At 35.3% G+C, this 19,558-nt stretch overlaps 1 long non-coding RNA gene across 1 annotated transcript in view; it reads right to left on the bottom strand.

Annotated features, from left to right (window-relative positions):
* Positions 1–2,250: 2,250 nt before the first annotated feature.
* LOC122470045 overlaps positions 2,251–19,558 on the bottom strand; it is a 28,155-nt gene continuing 10,847 nt past the window's right edge. Inside the window, exon 3 of the long non-coding RNA XR_006293803.1 lies at positions 2,251–2,291. This is a non-coding gene — a long non-coding RNA (uncharacterized LOC122470045). The remainder of the gene's footprint in view (positions 2,292–19,558) is intronic.

Here is a 19,558-nt window from a genome sequence, read left to right on the forward strand (position 1 = left end):
TGTGGAAAAGAATGTTAAGAAACTAAACAGGTGACATCATGATGCTTTTAGTTTATTATTGATTCTAGGATAATGTAATGGATGTATATACAAAATATGAATAAGAAACCAAACATCAAATTAAAATTAAAATTTTTAAGTTAAATTGAAGACATTAATAGAGATGCGCATATTTGAGAAAACACTTGAAGAAAAAGCTTTAGTTTGTAAAAAATGAATTTAACTCAGCAAATTTAATATACAGAAAAAAAATGTAATGTTCCTAAATAAAGCTCTGGCTTTTTTCTTGCCCTTCTGCTACTGGTGAACCGTACCTGAGCTCTGGAAAACAATGATGGTTAAGACATCTCCCCAAGGTTTTGTTATCCAGAATCGCCCTTTTCGTGTTATTGGAAAAAGTTTACCTTAACTACTCATGTGAGTTAGAAAAAACCTTCCGTCTATCCTTTCTCATGACCCCTCTAAGATTTGCAGATGACTCCCTTGTGTACCTGTGACAGGTCCCAAACAGACTTTTTCCCCTTTAGCCTGAACCTGCTGACTAAACCAGACATAGACCCTCCTCCTTCCCATTCCTTGTCTCATGAATGATTAGCTGAAATTAGAACTGTTTGTCCCCTGTGAAACTAGCTAGACACAAGGATAAACATTTCCATGTTAGCTAACTGACTGAGACTTCCTTGATTGAAAAGAAAACAAAACAAAAAACCAAGTGTAGATCACTCTACCTTGAACTTTACTCCTCCCTTTAAAAGTCTAGGGTAAAACTCCACAGTTTAGACACTGGTGTTTGGATGTCTCTATTTCAATAGCCTGAATAAAATCAATCTCCTTACTGATTTGTCTTTGACATTGCCTTCTATTTTCTTCCTTTTCCTCATCTCTTTCTCTTTCTCTTGTCGTTATTGGATATCCATAGATTTTCTCAGGTTTTATTAAAGGTGAGGTTTGAAGCACAAAGAAGACACTTCTCTTGCCTTCCTGAACAGTTAAGAATGATGAGTAGCAGATGTGCATGTGTCTTCTAAAATGAGAAAAGAAAAGATTAATTATATACTGAGAAGAAAATGCTTCTGAACTGAATAGCCTTTTAAGGGTCACATAGTACTCAGTTATGATCGAATAATTTAGTTTGGATCCATCATTAAGAAAGTTTGGATTTAAGATTCCCAATTATAGGTCCTTTAGAATAGCTGATGTTCAAAATTGTCAACTTAAATAAAAGTATCTATATGGGTTTGTGTGTTTAAAACATATTTCTGACTGTAATGTCCTGCGGATTAAAAAGACCCCAAATAGTGCAAAGTCAAATAAAAGGAAACACATGTGTGTGTATGTGTGTGTGTGTGTGTGTGTGTGTCTGTAATGTATACAATCATACGTAAAGTATTCTAACCATTTTATCAAATTGAGGAAAAAATCCCATATATTTAAATTATTAATAGGTTTACAGTTTTAATGAAGTTCTTCTAGCTTAAGAATTATTCTATTTTATATTTCTTTAATCTATAAAAGTAACCCAGTAATAAAGAAATGCTTATTCAGTTCCTAGAATTCTTGATTTCTATAAATTTAACTCTCCACATGCTACAACTCTATAGCATCTTTACTTCTACAAGATTTATGGATTAGCAGATCTCAAAAGATTTCATTTGAATTGGTAGCAGAAAGATACAAACATTTCTATACTCTTATTATAAAGACAGCCTGCTCTTTCTCCTTGTGAAGGCACATTACTCTAAGTGATGAGTTTCATGGCACTACACAGCATGCTTTCTTGGATCAACACCAGCTCTTCAATCCCAATGCATCTCAGAGTGTATTTTTGATGAATAAATTACCAAACTAATGAGACACACTAAGAGGTTAAGGATTGATCAAGTACTTAATCTTTTTAATGAAGGGCACAGCATGAAACACATTCCTCCAAATAGATACAATAAACAATCTTCTAAAACCTAATTAGAATAAAAATACAAAGAAAGGTGCAAAGTCTTAGGATTTGTCTACCAGATAATAACTTAGCATTTTCTGCAATAATGGAAAAGCTTTAAGTCATCAACCTTATTAATATTTGAATCAGGTGAGTGCCAGAAATGCACTGGGATACAATAACGTTTTGTTTTGTATTGTTTTGTTTTGTTTTGTTTTGTTTTCTGGGTCAGTCTGGAGATATAAGTTGTGCTTGGCGAAATTAGTAATGATTAGTAAAATAATAACAATAGAGGTGTACATATACTGAATACTTACAATTCTCCCAGCACTGTCATGTCTTACTTCAGTGAATTCTCCTAAAAATCATGAGATTACAGATGAGAAAACTGAACTGTAGGTAACGTAAGGTACTTGCCCAAGATCAATACATGGTAGGTGAGAGAAGCTGATTCCAACCCCACACGGTCCAGAGTCATAAACCATTAAAACAAGAAAACCATTAAACTATGTAAAAAAATTTTTTTTGTCCTGGGTGTTTTTTCTGCAGAAATAAGTAAAATCACTTTAAGAATATTCCTTTCCTTAGTAATACTCTTCCCTTAGTAAGAATATTTCCATTCCTTTGGAATGACAGTGATTTCAGTTTAACCCATATGACATTGTCAATGAAACTTCAAAAACATGGGTCAGCTATACCAATTCTATTTACTCTGGATGTTTGTCATTCTTCAAAGACAGAGATTGTCCCTTATTTGGTTTTGTTTTTTTTAATTTTTTAAAATTTATTTGTTTTTATTACATTCATTTTTTTAAATGTTTATTTATTTTTTGGAGAAAGAGAGACAGAGTACGAACAGGGGAGGGGCGGAGAGAGAGGGAGACACAGAATCTGAAGCAGGCTCCAGGCTCTGAGCTGTCAGCACAGAGCCTGATGAGGGCCTCAGACTCACGAACCATGAGATCATGGCCTGAGCCTAAATTGAACACTTAACTGACTGAACCACCCAGGTGTCCCAAATTTATTTTTTATTAAAGTATAATGAACATACATTATATTAGTTTCAGATGTAAAATATAATGATGTGCTATTTGTATATATTGCAAAATGATCACCATAGTAAGTTTAGTTACCATCTGTCAAATATACATAGTTACAGATTTTTTTTCCTTGTGATGAGAACAATTTTACTCTATTAGCAACTTTCAAATATGCAATACAGTGCTATTAACTATAGTCACCATGCTGTATATTACATCCCATTGAGTTATTTACTTTAAAACTGAAGTTTGTATCTTTTGACTTCCTTCATCCATTTCAACTACTCTCTACCTCCAGCCTCTGGAAACCATCAATCTGTTCTCTGCATCTATGAACGTGGTTAGATTCCAGATATAAGTGAGATCATATAACATTTATCTTTTTTTTTTTTGTCTGACTTATTTCACTTAGCATTATGCCTTCAAGGTCCATCCATGTTATGGCAAATGGCTAAATTTCCTTCATTTTTATGGCTGAATAATACTCTATTATACACACACATATCATGTTTTCTTTATCCATTCATTTGTCAAAAAAAAAAACCCACAGGTTATTTCTATGTCTTGGCTATTGTAAATAATGCTGCAATGAGCATTAAGGTGCATATACCTTTTCAAGTTAGTGGTTTTTTTTCTTTTTTATTGTTTTTTTTCTTTTTTTTTAAATTTTTTTTCAATGTTTTTATTTATTTTGGGACAGAGAGAGACAGAGCATGAACGGGGGAGGGGCAGAGAGAGAGGGAGACACAGAATCGGAAACAGGCTCCAGGCTCTGAGCCATCAGCCCAGAGCCCGACGCGGGGCTCGAACTCCCAGACCGCGAGATCATGACCTGGCTGAAGTCGGACGCTTAACCGACTGCGCCACCCAGGCGCCCCTATTGTTTTTTTTTCTTAAAAATATTTTTTTGTTGTTAATTTTGAGAGAGAGACCAGTGCAAGTGGGCGGGGGTAGAGAAAGAGGGAGATCCAGAATCTGAAGCAGGCTCCGGGCTCTGAGCTGTCATCACATAGCCAGACGCAGGGCTCAAATTTGGGAACCGTGAGACCATGACCTGGGCCAAAGTCTCATGCTTAACAAACTGAGCCACCCAGGTGCCCCAAGTGTTTTTGTTTTCTTGAGATAAATACTCAGAAGTGGAATGGCTGGATCATATGGTATTTCTATTTTTACTTTCCTGAGGAAACTCCATACTGTTTTCCACAGTGGTTACACCAATTTATATTCCCATCAAGGGTATTCTTTTTTCCATATCCTCACCATTATTTGTTATCTCTTGTCTCTTTGATAGTGTCCATTCTGACTGATGTGAGGTGTTAGCTCCTTAGGAGTTTGATTTGTATTTCGTTGATGACTAATGATGTTGAATATCTTTTTTTAAAGTTTTTATTTATTTATTCACTTAATCTCTACACACAACATGGGGCTTGAACACAAGACTCTGAGATCAAAAGTCACATGCTCCTCTGTGCCAACCAGACACACCAATGATGTTGAATATCTTTTCATATATCTGCTGGCCATCTCTGTCTTCTTTGGAAAAATGTCTCTTCAGATCCTCTGCCCATTTTTTAAATCAGATTGCTTGCTTTTTTTTTTTCTTTTTTGCTAGTGTATTGTATGACCTCTTTATATATTGTATGACCTTAAGACATTAACTCCTTATCAGATATGTGATTTGCAAATATTTTCTTCCATTCACTAGGTTGCTTTTTCATTTTATTGGTGGCTTCTTTTGTTGTGCTGAAGTTTTTTTTAGTTTGATGTATTTCCACTCACTCATTTTTGCTTTTGTTGCCTTTGCTTTTGGTGTCAAATCCAAAAAATCATTGCCAAAACCTAAGTCAAAAAGTTTACTGCTCGTGTTTCCTTCTAGGAGTTTTATGGTTTCAGGTCTCACATTAAAGTTTTTAATCCATTTTGAATTAATTTTTGTGCATGGTGTAAGACAGTCCATTTATATTCTTTTGAATATGGTTGTCGTATTTTCCCTGCACCATTTATTGAAAAGATTATTCTCTCCTCACTGTATATTTTTGGTTTCTTTGTTGTAAATTAATTGGCCATGTATAGTTTATTTTGGGTTCTCTATTCTGTTCCATCAATCTCTGTGTCTGTTTAAAGTACAATGCCATATTGTTTTGATTACTATAGCTTTGCAATATAGTTTAAAATTAAGGAGCATGATGCCTCTAGCTTTGTTCTTCTTTCTCAAGATTGCTTTGGCTATTTGGGGTCATTTGTAGAATAATAGCTTTTTAATATATTTTAGTATGTCTTCATATCTTTTGGGTCCATGAAAATTCCTTCAAAATATGGCTTTGGAGCTTCTACAGAACTTGCTGGACTTTGAGAAGATTTAGCAAGTATTTTGGAAATCTTCTAAGTATATACTTACAGTGTGAATCAGTGAGGCATCTGTGACCTTGTGACCTGGATTTAGTCTTTTGGGTATCAGTTATTTTTGACATAATTTGGAATTTAATCAAATTTTTGAGTTCATAGTTACTTTCATTTGAATTTAAAATTATGCTGTATAACTTTATTGAGAGGCTTAGGGAAATATAAGGAATACATCATTTTTTTTTCACAATACATCTTTAAACAATAGCAATAACTCAAGGGATCAAGTGACACATTCAATCAAGAAACCCATCTGGATTAAATATATATATATATACAGCAAAAGAGGTGGCACTTGAGAAGACTAAATCTAAATAAGAGCCTAACATTTGGGTTGGTGATGTACGAACTTACATAATGCTTCATTTTTCAAGTACAGAGTAATAGATTATTACTTATTATTATCGTTAATTATACCGTAACACTGTTACATACTATACACCGAAGTCATATACTCTCATGCTTTAAACTTCACACCATCTGCTTGAGTTGAAAACTTAGAGTATATTGCTAACCAGATCTGCTCCAGATATCACCATGGTATTTAACAAGTCACAATTGTGTAATTCAGTTTTCATTCCATAGACTGTGGAATATTTTGTAAATCAATTTAACAAAGGGCTGTGGCCTAATGGTGGGGGGCATCAGGGGTTTTGCTCACTACTGATAAAAAACTCGTGAGATAGGCCATCCAACAGGTAACAGGCAGAGAAATTAAACTAACCTGGATTTATCCAAAGTTGTACTGATCTCAAATTCAAATTTTAAATGTGCCTTTTTAGGGGCACCTGGGTGGCTCAGCTGGTTAAATGTCCCACATGGGCTCAGGTCACGATTTCACGATTTGTGGGTTCGAGCCCCCATCAGGCTCTGTGCTGACAGCTCAGAGCCTGGAGCCTGTTTCAGATTCTGTGTCTCTTTCACTCTCTGCCCTTCCCCCACTGATGCTCTGTCTCTCTCTCACTCAAAAATAAATAAACATTACCAAAAAAATTGATTAATTAAAATAAATAAACAAATGTGTTTTTTTATAAAAAAATCAGATCTCTATCCAGTGGACTGGTATCTTCCCAATACACCTTAAATCACTGATTAATGTTGAATTTCAATGGTGCGGTTCAAGGAATAAGGGCTGCAGTTTCAAACAGAAGTAACTGTGGTGTGCCCTTGTTGTATTTGTTCTAGCAAGAGGGCACCAGGTGCTTAGAAAGAAATCTACTTTTAGGAGAAAGATGGGCCTAATTTATTATAGTTAAAAATACAATTAAATACATATTTCCAATAGTCTTGAAACAACCATCGCATTGCCTCAGAGACAAGTATTTGGTTTTCATGGAAAATAATTTGTTTCCATGGAGAATAATAATTCATACTCTTGGATACAAAATCTTATTTAGTGAGTCATTTTCTCTTGTTTGTGACTCTGTGCTTTGGAAGAGTTACATTAGAACTGCTAATCAGTTTATCGCCGTAGAATACTAGAATTCCAGCAATGACTTCTAGTGTAAACTTATTTTCAAACTGTGCTCTAAGAAGTACTAGCGATTCAGTGAGGACCATGCCGAGACGGATGGACAAATAGCTGACCTGCCCCCGTCCATACTGGGCGGCCAAAGCAGATGCTCCTTGAACAGAAAGCTAAAATACCTAACCCGAACTCCAAGAAACTTTAAGCCCTCTGAGTTAGAATAGTAAGTAGAGGAACAGTCATGGTATAACCTGTATTCATTTAATTATCTTAAAACATTTCTTTCTGGAAGCATATGAGTGTGTTAGACAAGTTGTTAGAAGATTTGAGTTAAACATCTGGTTTTGTATTTATCTCGATATATGAACTTTGAGGGCTAAGCCTCCACATCTGTGAAAAAAGAATGTTAGATCATTCAAATCACCTCTAGCTTTAATATGAAAAATTTTAATAAAGTTAACACCAATGATTACAGACAAGTTGCATTTGTCCTTTGGGGATTAGATTATAGCTCAGTTTTCCTTTATTACTAATAAATAATTACCTCACATGGCACTGTTAGTCAACATGACATCTAATATCTGTATGTGAAATTAAAGCTTTCAATTATTCAGATATTTATAAATACCCTCATGTTTGTTTCCAGTGAATGGTATTTGTGACTAAGATTATTTCATTCTAAACTAAGAAGTTCTCGGGCCCACTGAACTATCAGTAGTGTCTGAAGCAGTTACTAGCTTCTGTAGAAGCCTGAAAGAACTTAAAGAATTCATAAACTTTTCAAAGGTGTCCAATTATCTTTGTAGAGCACTCCGCAATTAAAAACCAAATTTGATTATATATAATTTACAGTTTCATTAATTAACAAATTTATAATTGTTTTTGAAAAACTTCATTGCACACAGTTATGGAAAACATAGATAATGTTTTCTTTTCTCAAAACATGTGACTCTCTATACTTATTAATTTGTGGATTTTTATGACTATAAAACTTAGCATTTTTTCTTTCCCATTTTGCCTTTTAGGACTCTAAGTAATGAGAGGTAATGAGACTTGGCCATAAGTATGTTAAATCATTAAAACTTTAAATTTAGTATGTTTTCCTTTTAAAGGTCTACAATACTATTTTACAAAAAAAATTAATATTTGGTGTTAAATTTTCCCTTTTCCCTTTATCTGAAAATAGCACAAACCATAAGTGTATACAGTTCAGTGAATCTTTACCAAGTGAAGGCACCCCTATAAACATATCAGAAAATAGAATATTTCCAGGAGCATGGAAAACCTTGTCAGTGTTCTCACCAGTCACTGCCCATCTCCACGGGTGATCTCCATCAAAAATTTAATATCATAGAAGACTACCTTATTTTAAACTTTATAAAAACAGACTGTGCAGCAACCCTCTGTCGTGTGTGACCTCCCTGGCTCCGCAGTTTGTTTTTTAATTTGTCCATGAATTTGTCAATAAGTGTGAATTGTTGGTGTGTATCTTTTGATAGTCAATAATTGGAAAATAGTAGTTAAACTGTTTGGGGAAAAAATGTTCTTACAAGTGATACACAAATGTCTGTTCCTCATTGTTATATATTATCTCCATCTTAAACAGGATTTTCCATACTAATATAATAAAGCTTCACTGAAAATAAATGATGTATAATCTGAGAATAATCTATCCATAACTATATGTAACAGGGTTTCTCTTCCCACATCTTTCAATTTCAATCTTTATCTTAAAGATTTCAAAAAATATAGTTTCTTTACTCACATAAATAATAAGACGTGCTGAATATTTGGGACCAAAAAGAATTTCATAGATGTGGCTTTTGAATTATAGAAGAAAGCTAATCAAATAGATGATATGTTATGCTAATTCCAGATTGGTATTTATACACGTTGTCTTTTTCACCTTGTATTTTGAATGTATGCCAATTTCATTTCCATTGCTTGATTCTGTCTAGGTTCTTTGGGTGGGGAGGCATCTGTTTTTGTATCTCTCAATATTAGAATAACTGTAAAACAAAGTACACTCTTACTGTTTCTGTTTGAAATGTATAAAATGCTGACATCTCCATTTTTCTAAATCATGCAATAATAAGTAGTCAAAATCTCTATTTTTGCATTTAATCTATAAAAAGATACCTTTAATATTGATTTTTGCCCTTGATTTTAAATTCTATTATTTCTGAGGCATAGGAGTATTTTTTGTTCTGTGTAATATAATTACACATAATTCTGTGTAATAACCTGTGTTATTCCCTTTAGAGTAAATGAACATTTTTGAAATATTCTTGAATTTTCAAACCAATAACCAAAGCTAAAGTATGAGATTTTCTTTTGCCAATAGGAAAAAATCTAAGAGAAACTGGTAACTTTACCCTAATCTTTAAATCAATACAGAACCATAGCCTAAGATTACTGAATTCTGTTGGATTGATAGGTAATACTCCAGGATGCATCATGGCTGACAACTTTTGCCTTGGAAACAGAAAAAAGGCCAATGGGCCAGAAAAAAGAAAAAAAAAAGGATAATCAAGTAAGTAATTCCACCTCATGAGAGAAAATGATGAGATATATTAAATTCAATCTTTAGGCATTTTATTGCTAACTCTCAGAAAGTCAATATAACAAAGTAAATATAGTTTCTAGTTCTTTTTTTTTTAATTTGGTGTAGTTCAGTCTACAGAATAAATTGGAGGAGAAAACAAAAGGAACTATCTCTCATTTCTTTTAGTCATAGTTGGTTTGAAATTGTTCCACGAAGCAGACAGACATTTTGTCGGTAGAATTGGATCTAAGTGACTCAATAGTTTCTGTTCTACAAGGAGAATCTTTATTCGAATTCCCAGCCCTGTGTTTGTCTTTGTATATCACTTGGCTTAAAGGTATTTAACATCCTCCAAGCATCAGTGACCAGCATGTGCAAATACCATGTGTAAATTTCCCTTTCGGTCTGGGAAGTTATCGGTTAAAATCATCCAGGAAGTATGGTAGAGATTAGTTTCCTTGTCCAGTCTTTCTTCTAAATGGCAGCCATGCTTGAGCTGTGCGGCAGAGGAAAAAGCAGAAAAATCAGAGAAGCCAGCAAGCAGATGGCTTAATTGTCAAGTCCATCCTATCCATCACTGGACCATGTGCTATTTTGGCAGTCCAGGAAATGTTATTTCTAGAAACAGCGGGAGCTGCTGCTAAAGCCAGCAAATACATTTTTGTGGTGACGCCATTGGCCAGTAACATTTAATGTCACAGCTAGAGATAACAAAATTTTATACCACAGGTAGTAGTATTAGGTATTTAACATCACAGGTAATGGTATTAAATATCTGCTACACATGTAGTGATACAGATACCTTTGCTTCTTACTCCATCCTTAAGAAACGGTGGAACACCCACACATCCTTATGTGCCTTTAAAACCATTTTCAAAATGTACGATATACTTATGGGTTTGATAAACATCATTATAACAATTATAGACACACTAAATTTCACTGGTAATTTCTATTTTTAACTTGAAAGCTATTAGTAATGTCTATTTTTTCCAGGATGATGGAAACTTACAATAGAGAACTATATTTGATCATAATCTGATAACATTCAAATATTCATGGTACATACCAGTTCACACAAAATGACTGATGGTAATCAGGTTGAAATGAAAGCTTCATTTTTGTCAATAATTGGATTTATATTGAGTAATAGGAAACCAAAGTGTTGAAGAGAGTAATATTATATCACTAAAAGAATCTATGTTTCATATATTTTTGCTGTTGTGCTTGAAGAAAGAGAGAGAATATATTAAGGATACTACTTTTAAAGTTCAGTTTGGCAAAGTAGTTACTATAAACACATTTGTTTTTTAAAAAGTAAGATTTAGGGGCGCATGAGTGGCTCTGTAAGTTGGGTGTCTGACTTCAGCTTAGGTCATGATCTCACAGCCCGTGAGTTCGAGCCCCATGTCAGGCTCTGTGCTGACCACCCAGAGCCTGGAGCCTGCTTCAGATTCTGTGTCTCCCTCTCTCTCTGCCCTTCCCCTGCTCATGCTCTGTCTCTCACTTCTCTCAAAAATAAAACATTAAAAGTTTTTTTTTTAAATAAGGTTTACATATATAATTACTGCCTACAGATCTTCAAGAGCTTTATAGAAGAGCTAGCCAACTTTTGGAAGGAGGGAAGAAAATATCTGTATATATGAATGGTATAGGGGCACCTCGGTGGCTCAGTTATCATCAGACTCTTGATTTTGGTTTAGGTCATGACCTCAACATTCATGAGATCAAGCTCCTCGTTGGGCTTTGCGCTGATAGTGTGAAGTCTGCTTGGGATTCTCTCTCTCCTTCTCCTTTTGCTCCTTCTCCGCTCATGTGCTCTCTCTCAAAATAAATTAATAAATGAAATAAATTTTAGTGTAGAATGGTGTATAAACTATTGTGTCTATTTACTTGGCAAACATCACTTGCTTTCCTCTAACAAGAATTTCATGTTTATATGGTTCCATAATCACCACACAGAGGAGGGCCATTATAATAAAAAATACGACTAGTATACAAAAATACCATTAAAAGGAGGTTTTAAAGTTTTTTACATTTTAAAAATTTATTTATTTATTTTGAGACAGAGAAAAAGAGAGAGCAGAAGAGGGGCAGAGAGAGAGGGAGAGAGAGAATCACAAGCAGGCCCTGTGGTGTCAGCACAGAGCCTGACTTGGGCTCAATTTCATGAACGATGAGAACCAAATCAAAAGTCGGAAACTTAACGGATTGAGCCACCCAGGCACCCCAAGTTTTTACATTTTGAAAAACATTCTACCAATTCCTATTTCTGAAATATGAAATCATATCTGCTAATTTAAATATAATTTAAATATTTCAATTTGTAAGTTTCCTTATTTTTAAAAAGGTATCAGTTAAAAAAAAAAGTTTTTGCGGATAGAGTCTCCTTTGTTCCCTTAAAACAGTTAAGTTAGTCCAAAAGCTATGATAATTTTAGTGAGGAAGAACAGGGAATTGATTACTTTAAGGTTCCACACCTGAACTTGGAGGTCAAGGACAGTTGTGAAACAGAGGAGCAAGTGTTAGCTGTGTGTTAGGCATCTTTATGTAACTAAATCCAAGGTGCTTCATTCTCCAGGTAATGGGGTCTAACTTCCCTTCTCTTACCCAATCACGCTGAGCAGAGCCCTGTCTTCTATTAATCCTCCCAGAAGCAGTCCCCGAGGCAAGAATTCAGGTGCAAGTGATTTGTTAAGGAAATTCCCCTGGGAGGAAGCAGGAGAGGCATTCACCTAAGACTGTGGTGGCATAAATTGAATCCCAGATTCCGCCCCAGCCCTCAGGGAGCTCTGTAATGGTAATAACAACCCAGGGACTGTCCAGGCTTGAGGCAAAGGAGCGGAGCCTCTGTATTCTCATACTAGTCAGTCAGCCATACTGTTAGGGATGGTGGCTGGGCAGTGGGGGAATAATTTCCCCTGTACTTCTGGCTCCCCATAAGGGTAAGAGCTCCTCAGCAAGTAGCAAATACAGTCAGCTGCGAAGTGCACTGAAGCTGGGACAAGGTTACAGAGATCGTCCACCAGTCCGATTAGGAGGGCGCCATCAGTGTCTGCTACAGCTCCGTCTTGCAGGAGTATGTCGGTCCAGCTCTCCCTCAATTATTTCTGAGGAATCCCAGTAAGAGCCTATCTCTTCCTGGCTGTCGCTTGTTTCCTGTCCCTTCACTGTACCTCCTCTGGTTATGGTTATGCCAGTGTGCTCTCCTGACCATCTGGTGACTGCTGCTCCAAGCTGTAACCCTTCTTCCCTAGTTAGCTATGACCTGAGGGTGGACACAATCCCTTCTCTTTAATCACAACAACGGGGACTACAAGGCTGTGTGGTGAACAGACTTAAGTAAATATTTAAGATAAAGTAACAGAATTACAAAGTAGAAAAGGAAAACCTAACTGGTTCCTGTGTGCTATGGTTCTGCTATTCCTTAGAGTGACCAGCCCTGGGCTTTCTCCCTGTTCTGCCTCTGTGTTCTTGAGATCTAACTTGCCCTCTATCCCCAAATAAGATAACGATACCCCTCTGACTTGTCAAATTTAACAAACCATATTTAAGGCACTATAAGAAGTTTTTTTTTTTAAGTTATAAATATTTTTTCATAGAAAAAAAGATCATTATAACATCATTTATTAAACAGAAATCTGAGAGTCCAGTCTCAAGTATGTTTGTGTAGAATAATCACTATATTCTTACTTTTTAAAGGAATAATGGCTATAGCCTTGCCTTACCTCTGCACCACTAAATATTTGTGTGAAAGGCCTGCCTAAGACATTTTAGCTTAGACCCTAGAATGCAGAAACTGTTGCTTTTTAAATATTAGCTCTGGGGGCACCTACCTGGTTCAGTCGCTAGAGCATGCAACTAACTCTTGATCTCAGCTGCTTTCTCCCTGCCCTACTATACATTACATTTAGTTTACATGTCATTGTAAATTATTTTATAGAAGAGGAAGGTAAGCCTGAAGACTTTAAGGAATTTTTAGAAGTCACATGATTATTACATAGCAGAACTAGTCTCCCATCATGCATCACTCATCTTGAAATACATCTTTTACACTATTCCACTCTTTTATTTAAGAAAAGGTTTTATAGTGACAAATGTTGTCTTATGTTTGTATATCATCTTGTGGGGGCTTTAGAGATCATTTGACACATAGTGTGGCCTCTTAGGATGTTTTGAAACACCATTCTCTGGTAGAAGAATGTCCCTGTTTATGAATCCTGCCTTACTGAGAGACAGGAACTAGACCTGGCCTTTCCAGGCTTCCTAATAGCTCGGGCACAAGAATACAATCCAGGAACCAGAAACTCAAATTTGAGGCTTTGCTACAGAAGAACAATGTAAAGAAGCAAACAGGCCCCACAGAACCCACCTTTGATAGAGGGTGATGGTAAAAGTGGCTGGCTTTTATGGGTAGCACGGGTGAAGAGCCTGGCATTCAGTTCCAAGGGTCAATTCTGTAAGCAATACATTCATTTCTAAATTATTAATTTGAGGGTAAAATTCATGCTTACTTCTGTGGGTGTTTAAGAGAATCAAATGATATTGCATGGGCAGTGCTTAAACTTATGCATAGCACAGAATATGCACTCAATATGTTAGCTTTTATGGAGATGATGATGATGATGATGGTCTCATTCTTCTTAAATCCTTCAATGGTTCCCCAGATTTTCCAGATAGACATCCAACTCCGTAGCTTATGCCACAAAGGCCTTCAGGAGCAGGGCTTTGCCTCCTTTCTTTGCAAACCATTCCTTCCTCCACACAAGATATAGAGATTTTCATGAGTTACATCTACCTACTTCCAGTTTCTGAATATACAATATTTTCAAAAGTCTCAGTGCCTTCATGTATCTATCCTTTGCCAGAATTGCCCTATTCTGGCTATGAAATTGTTTTTCAAACAAAAACATTTCCAGGAAGATTTTGCTTACCAAATTTGAATTAATGCTCCTTCCACTCTCATAGTGTGGTATCTATTTCTCCATCTCAGCATTTAATACAGTATAAAGCCCTTTGGACTTAAAGATTTGTCACACTCCTACTGTCAAGGAGAGTACAGAATATGTCTTACTTGAATGGTTCTCCATACCATTTAATCTTAGAGAACATTATTGAATCAAAACAGTTTAATTGGAGACTTTTGGTAGAACAAGTAGGGAGACCCTGAATCAAAACAGTTAAATTGATGAAGACAACATCCACTCCCTTCTGAAATTATTGAATAACCTATTATTTACTGTTAAACGTGTGCAGATCTTCCCTTGTTAAACATAATAGTTGAATTCATCAACCTATCTCCACATAGCCACTGCTCTCTCCCTCCCTTTTCCATGAGTTTTCTATACTCACTGTGTCTACTTACTTCTTCATCTCCAATTATCCTTCAGCCCATTCCAATCTGGATTCACCATCATCTCCACCACAACACCAGGCAGTTGTCACCAAGGTCACCAATAATCTCCAGGTCAGTAAATCTAATGAACTTTATCCATATCTTTACTTGCTAGACTTTTTACCTACATTAAATAATGTTGAAGCATTCCCTTCCCTTTGTAACTATGTTCCAACACTCTCCTGGTATTTCCCCTCACCTATTTGTATCCTACTTCCCAAGCTCAGCCTCTTCTATTGTCTTTAAAACTTAGAATTCTTTATGATATGATCTGAGGCCTGTATCTCTTTTTGTTTGTTATCCAAAGAAACCTCTTCTAAGACTATGCCTTTAATATGCTTCTAAGACTATGCCTTTAATATCCACATACTGTCAATACCTGGAGCCTAGACCAGTGAAACACTGTCAATTTTTACTTGCTCAGTGTATGATTGAGTAAATGAGCAAACATCAGAAAGCTAGATCGAGTGACTTTTTGTGGTGTACTGGGACTTAGGATGAGCACAAAAGAGTCCAATAATGCTTTGGAAATAATGGAGAACCACTGTAACTATATGACTAGAATCTCTCATGAGTTTAGAGCTTGTGGTCTCTGAAAAATATTTATCTATGCGAGGTGTATTATTTAATAGCTCATTCCATCAGGAAGCTCTGTTCATAGTTTAAAGCTCATGCTCTGTTTATGAACTCTTAGGCTGAGCTGAATTGGCCATGCATACTTATACAACAGAAATCCTGAGTTTAATTTCAGGCCTACGGTGCAGAAAAGAAACAATAGGAAAGGCTTCCTATTGTTAGCAGAAGGTGGAATTTTCCCCAGGGAAGCAGTAGGTTTTGTGGTAAATGGGGACTCGTGGAAGAGTGTGGCATTTTGTGTAGGTTGGGCAATGTGCAAATCAGAGAAGGAAGGATCAAGAGCAAAAAGAATAAAGACACTTCTTTATAATGTCTGTTATGTAACACGTAGACATTATGCTATCTTTTGTGCTAGAGAGCTCACACTTCAACTTTAAGGGCAGTGAATTGTCCTAAATGAGAACGTACACTTTAGGGGATCTCACTAGCAAAATATCAAAAAGTCCATACTCCAAAACTATATATATACTACATGTAGGTGCTATATAAATATTGTATATATTTATACCTATACATATATGTTTATATATACATATAATATATAATATATACATATATATGTACATGTATAATACTTCAATATTATATAATGTAAGAGAACAGACACACATAAGAAACCAAATCTTCTGATTTCCCCAGAAATAACCAGAATCTCCTGTTTGTTGAGGACACAGTAGAATATAGAAATACCGAGGTTACATTACCCTAACATTTAGAACATGTCTAAGACCTAGAGGATGCTGTAAGCCTGGTATGTATTTGACAAACGCCTTTGAATGAACAGATGATGCATTTAGCTTTTAGTTTTTAAGATCAGTATTATTCCTTTTGTGAATTCTAACACAGAAGAGAGTCCTCACTAGTATTTCACCTGAGTTCTCAGGGCTGGCAATTGGGTGAGTGCTTAAATATGTTTACTGGGTATATGAATGTTTACTGGGAGAAAAAAAAATCAATGAATGAATGAATTAAAAAATAGCCACTAGTTTCTAAATACTAAAGTGCATAATGATGGGACAAAAAAAATATACCATGCTGAACTGATGAAACATATATTCTTTAAGAAGCACACTTACGGTTTTTTGTATTGCTAAATAAGTTGGATTATAATAAAAAAACGCATCTCAAAATTTCATATATATTATGCTTACACAATTAAGGTTGGGATAAATTTTAAAATATTGAAAAACAGTTAAGATCGAATTGCTAATGTGAAGCTAAGAGAGAAAAGGAAAGGTTTCTCCTTGGAAAGACTCATTTTATTATAGGTAGTGCCTTAGCCCAGGGATCCATGTAACAGTAATTTTAAAGCTGTTGTTTTGATTGTGTACTGTTAAAGTCATTTACAAATAAAGTCGTTACCAGTCTCTTGAACAATGGAAGAGATAATACATTTAGAAAGTAAAGAGTTAGTTAGTGATGTCATCTATGGATACTAAGTGAACAGTGTAGATCTATTTTGAGCACTACCTTCCTTGGATCATCAATTAGACTTAATATTCTAGACCAAGAGTCTAGAAAAATAATTATTGCCCAGAGGTTGAAAGTTGCTTAATATAATGGAATTAACACAAACTAATCTCACAGGAGACTCACATATAAAAAACAATCCAATGAGTAGTTTCACATTACATAACTACACAGACTTGCCCAGTATTAGAAATTTTAGAAAACTTGAATTTGTAATCAAGGAGTTACTTGGTATATGTGAAAACACAACCGAGAAAGTAGAACTTACAAGGATGTCCTTTTTCTATCTAGGATGAATTATCCCCTGTTATAACAGAGCATATACCTGTAGTGATTAGAAAGTTCTTGTCCACCAGGTAAGGCAGGAAGGGGTAGAAAGATTATGATACTAAGTATATATTTCAGTTTATATAGAGGATTGAAAAGGGAATGAGCTTAAATGGCATGCATTGTCTATATCCCTGTAATTGATGAAGTAGTCCATACTTTGATTGGCTTAAGTTCCAATTCTAAATTTAGGAAACATATCACACTAATCAGAGAATTCATAGAGGTATATTTTATCTACCAAAAAAACTCAGGGAGCACAATATAATTTCATTGTCATTGCTCTAGTGTGAAGACTCATTCTTAGACTTATGGCCCTTTTGGCTCTGTCATGGTTATATATGTTCTCCCTAACAAATGCCAATGACTCTTCCCTACAGAGATAACTTACTTAGAAATGTTTCTGAATGCTTCTGTTAAGTCGATCCATACATATAGTACATCGATTCTCTAACTTTGGTGAATATAAATATCATCCAGAATATGTAGTAGAATCTCATAGTTCCTGAAGAAACTCCATAGTTTCTCATTCTAAAGTTTAGGAACCTGAACTTTTAACAAGCACCTCAAACAGTATTATGGTAAGTAGTCCAAGAAACAGGATTTGTGAAAATTCTCACATAGTGATGTCACTGTATCCCGGAGTGTGTATCAATCCCACTGCCCTTTAATGTTGGCTGTGCTGGTGTCCATTCCCATGAGATGCCTAACTGGGTTATGCTGGAGCTAATGATCTGGCCAGAAGGGTCAACTGGTGCCCACTGGTACAGTCACTGGTGTGTCAGACCAGCACATGTTCTGACAGGGAAGGCAACTATACTCATCAAGGCTGCCATGATGTACTGAGTGATTAGTATTTCAATATTTACCCCTGCTAATAGCACTTCTTGGTCTATTTCCTGAAGGAGAACCCTTTCTGACTTGCCTCTGAAGCAAACTTTTTTCTCTCTCTGGGGAAATATTGCTACTTAGATATCCCAAGAAGCAAGGCAAATCTTTTTCCAAGTCAGTAATAGAGTCTTAGGATTTCTTTATAGGTAGGGTTCACATATGTGTGGCTAAAGTTTGATGATCAAATAACTCAGTTTCTTCCAGAGGCCAAATGGCAAAAAATATCATATACAATATATATATCATATATATATATATATCATATATAATATATATCATATCATATAAAAATATCATATATATATATGATTTAGAATTTAAGAATTTTCCTAAATATGAGTTGTCATAAAACAAGAAAACAAGAAATAGTATTAGGAGAGGCAGCAGATTGCTTTGTTCTTTTCTTTTGTGTATCACAGAAAGAAAAAAGTTAAGCATTTACCTCTCTGAGATATATGAGATAATAGCTCATTGAGGGTGAAGCATGGTAGGAGTACATGGGTATCAAAAGCCCATCCAGCCTAGTGAACCTATTTATTTGTTCTTTTCCTGTGTTTAGATGTGGCAGTGATGAATGCTATTTTCACACAATACAATGCCTGTAGCTGGCACTGGGACCACATTTTTTAATGAGCTGGGAGCAGCCATCTACTTTCATATCTTGGCTACTGTTCTACTTAACATAGACCTCGAAAAAAGCACATTTAGTTAATAAGTGTTTAATCACATTTCATAAATGTGGTGTGCGGAAAGCTGTGCTCAAAAAAGTCTAATTTAGGCTATAAATTGTGTGTATTTAACTTGATTTCAACAATCTATACTGTTTTATTTTGTAATATCTGCTTCTGGACATATAAAACTCCCCTCTTGTTTTCTTGCTTTTTAGATTTCAGCCTTTGATTTAGATTGTTACTTTAACCTGCTCCAACTACTTACCTAAAGTGATTATTTTTATGATACACTTGGAAGCACTTGTATATCCAAATGCTAATTAGGCATACCTATATATTTACATATATATTTATAAATATGTGTAGATATTTTAAATTGAGGTAAGATTGCTATATAACGTTATACTGGTTTCAAGTGTATCACATAAAATTTGGTTTTTGTAAACACTACAAAGAGATCACCACAATAAGTCTAGTTAACATTCGTCACCATACAATTGACCCCTTTCTCCCATGTTGCTCAACCCCAACTCCCTTCCCTTCTGGTGACTACCAATCTTCTCTGTATCTATGAGTTCTATTTGGATTGTTTTGTTTTTTATACTCTACATAATTGAAATTATATGGTATTTCTTCCTCTGTATCACTTATTTCACTTAAAATAATGCCCTCAAGTTCTATTCATATTGTCACAAATGACAAGACTTCATTCATTTTATGGCTGAGTAGTATTCTGGTGTGTGTGTGTGTGTGTGTGTGTGTGTGTGTGTGTGTGTGAG

This window comes from Prionailurus bengalensis, chromosome D3 (assembly GCF_016509475.1).
Source record: "Prionailurus bengalensis isolate Pbe53 chromosome D3, Fcat_Pben_1.1_paternal_pri, whole genome shotgun sequence".
Taxonomy (NCBI): domain Eukaryota; kingdom Metazoa; phylum Chordata; class Mammalia; order Carnivora; family Felidae; genus Prionailurus; species Prionailurus bengalensis.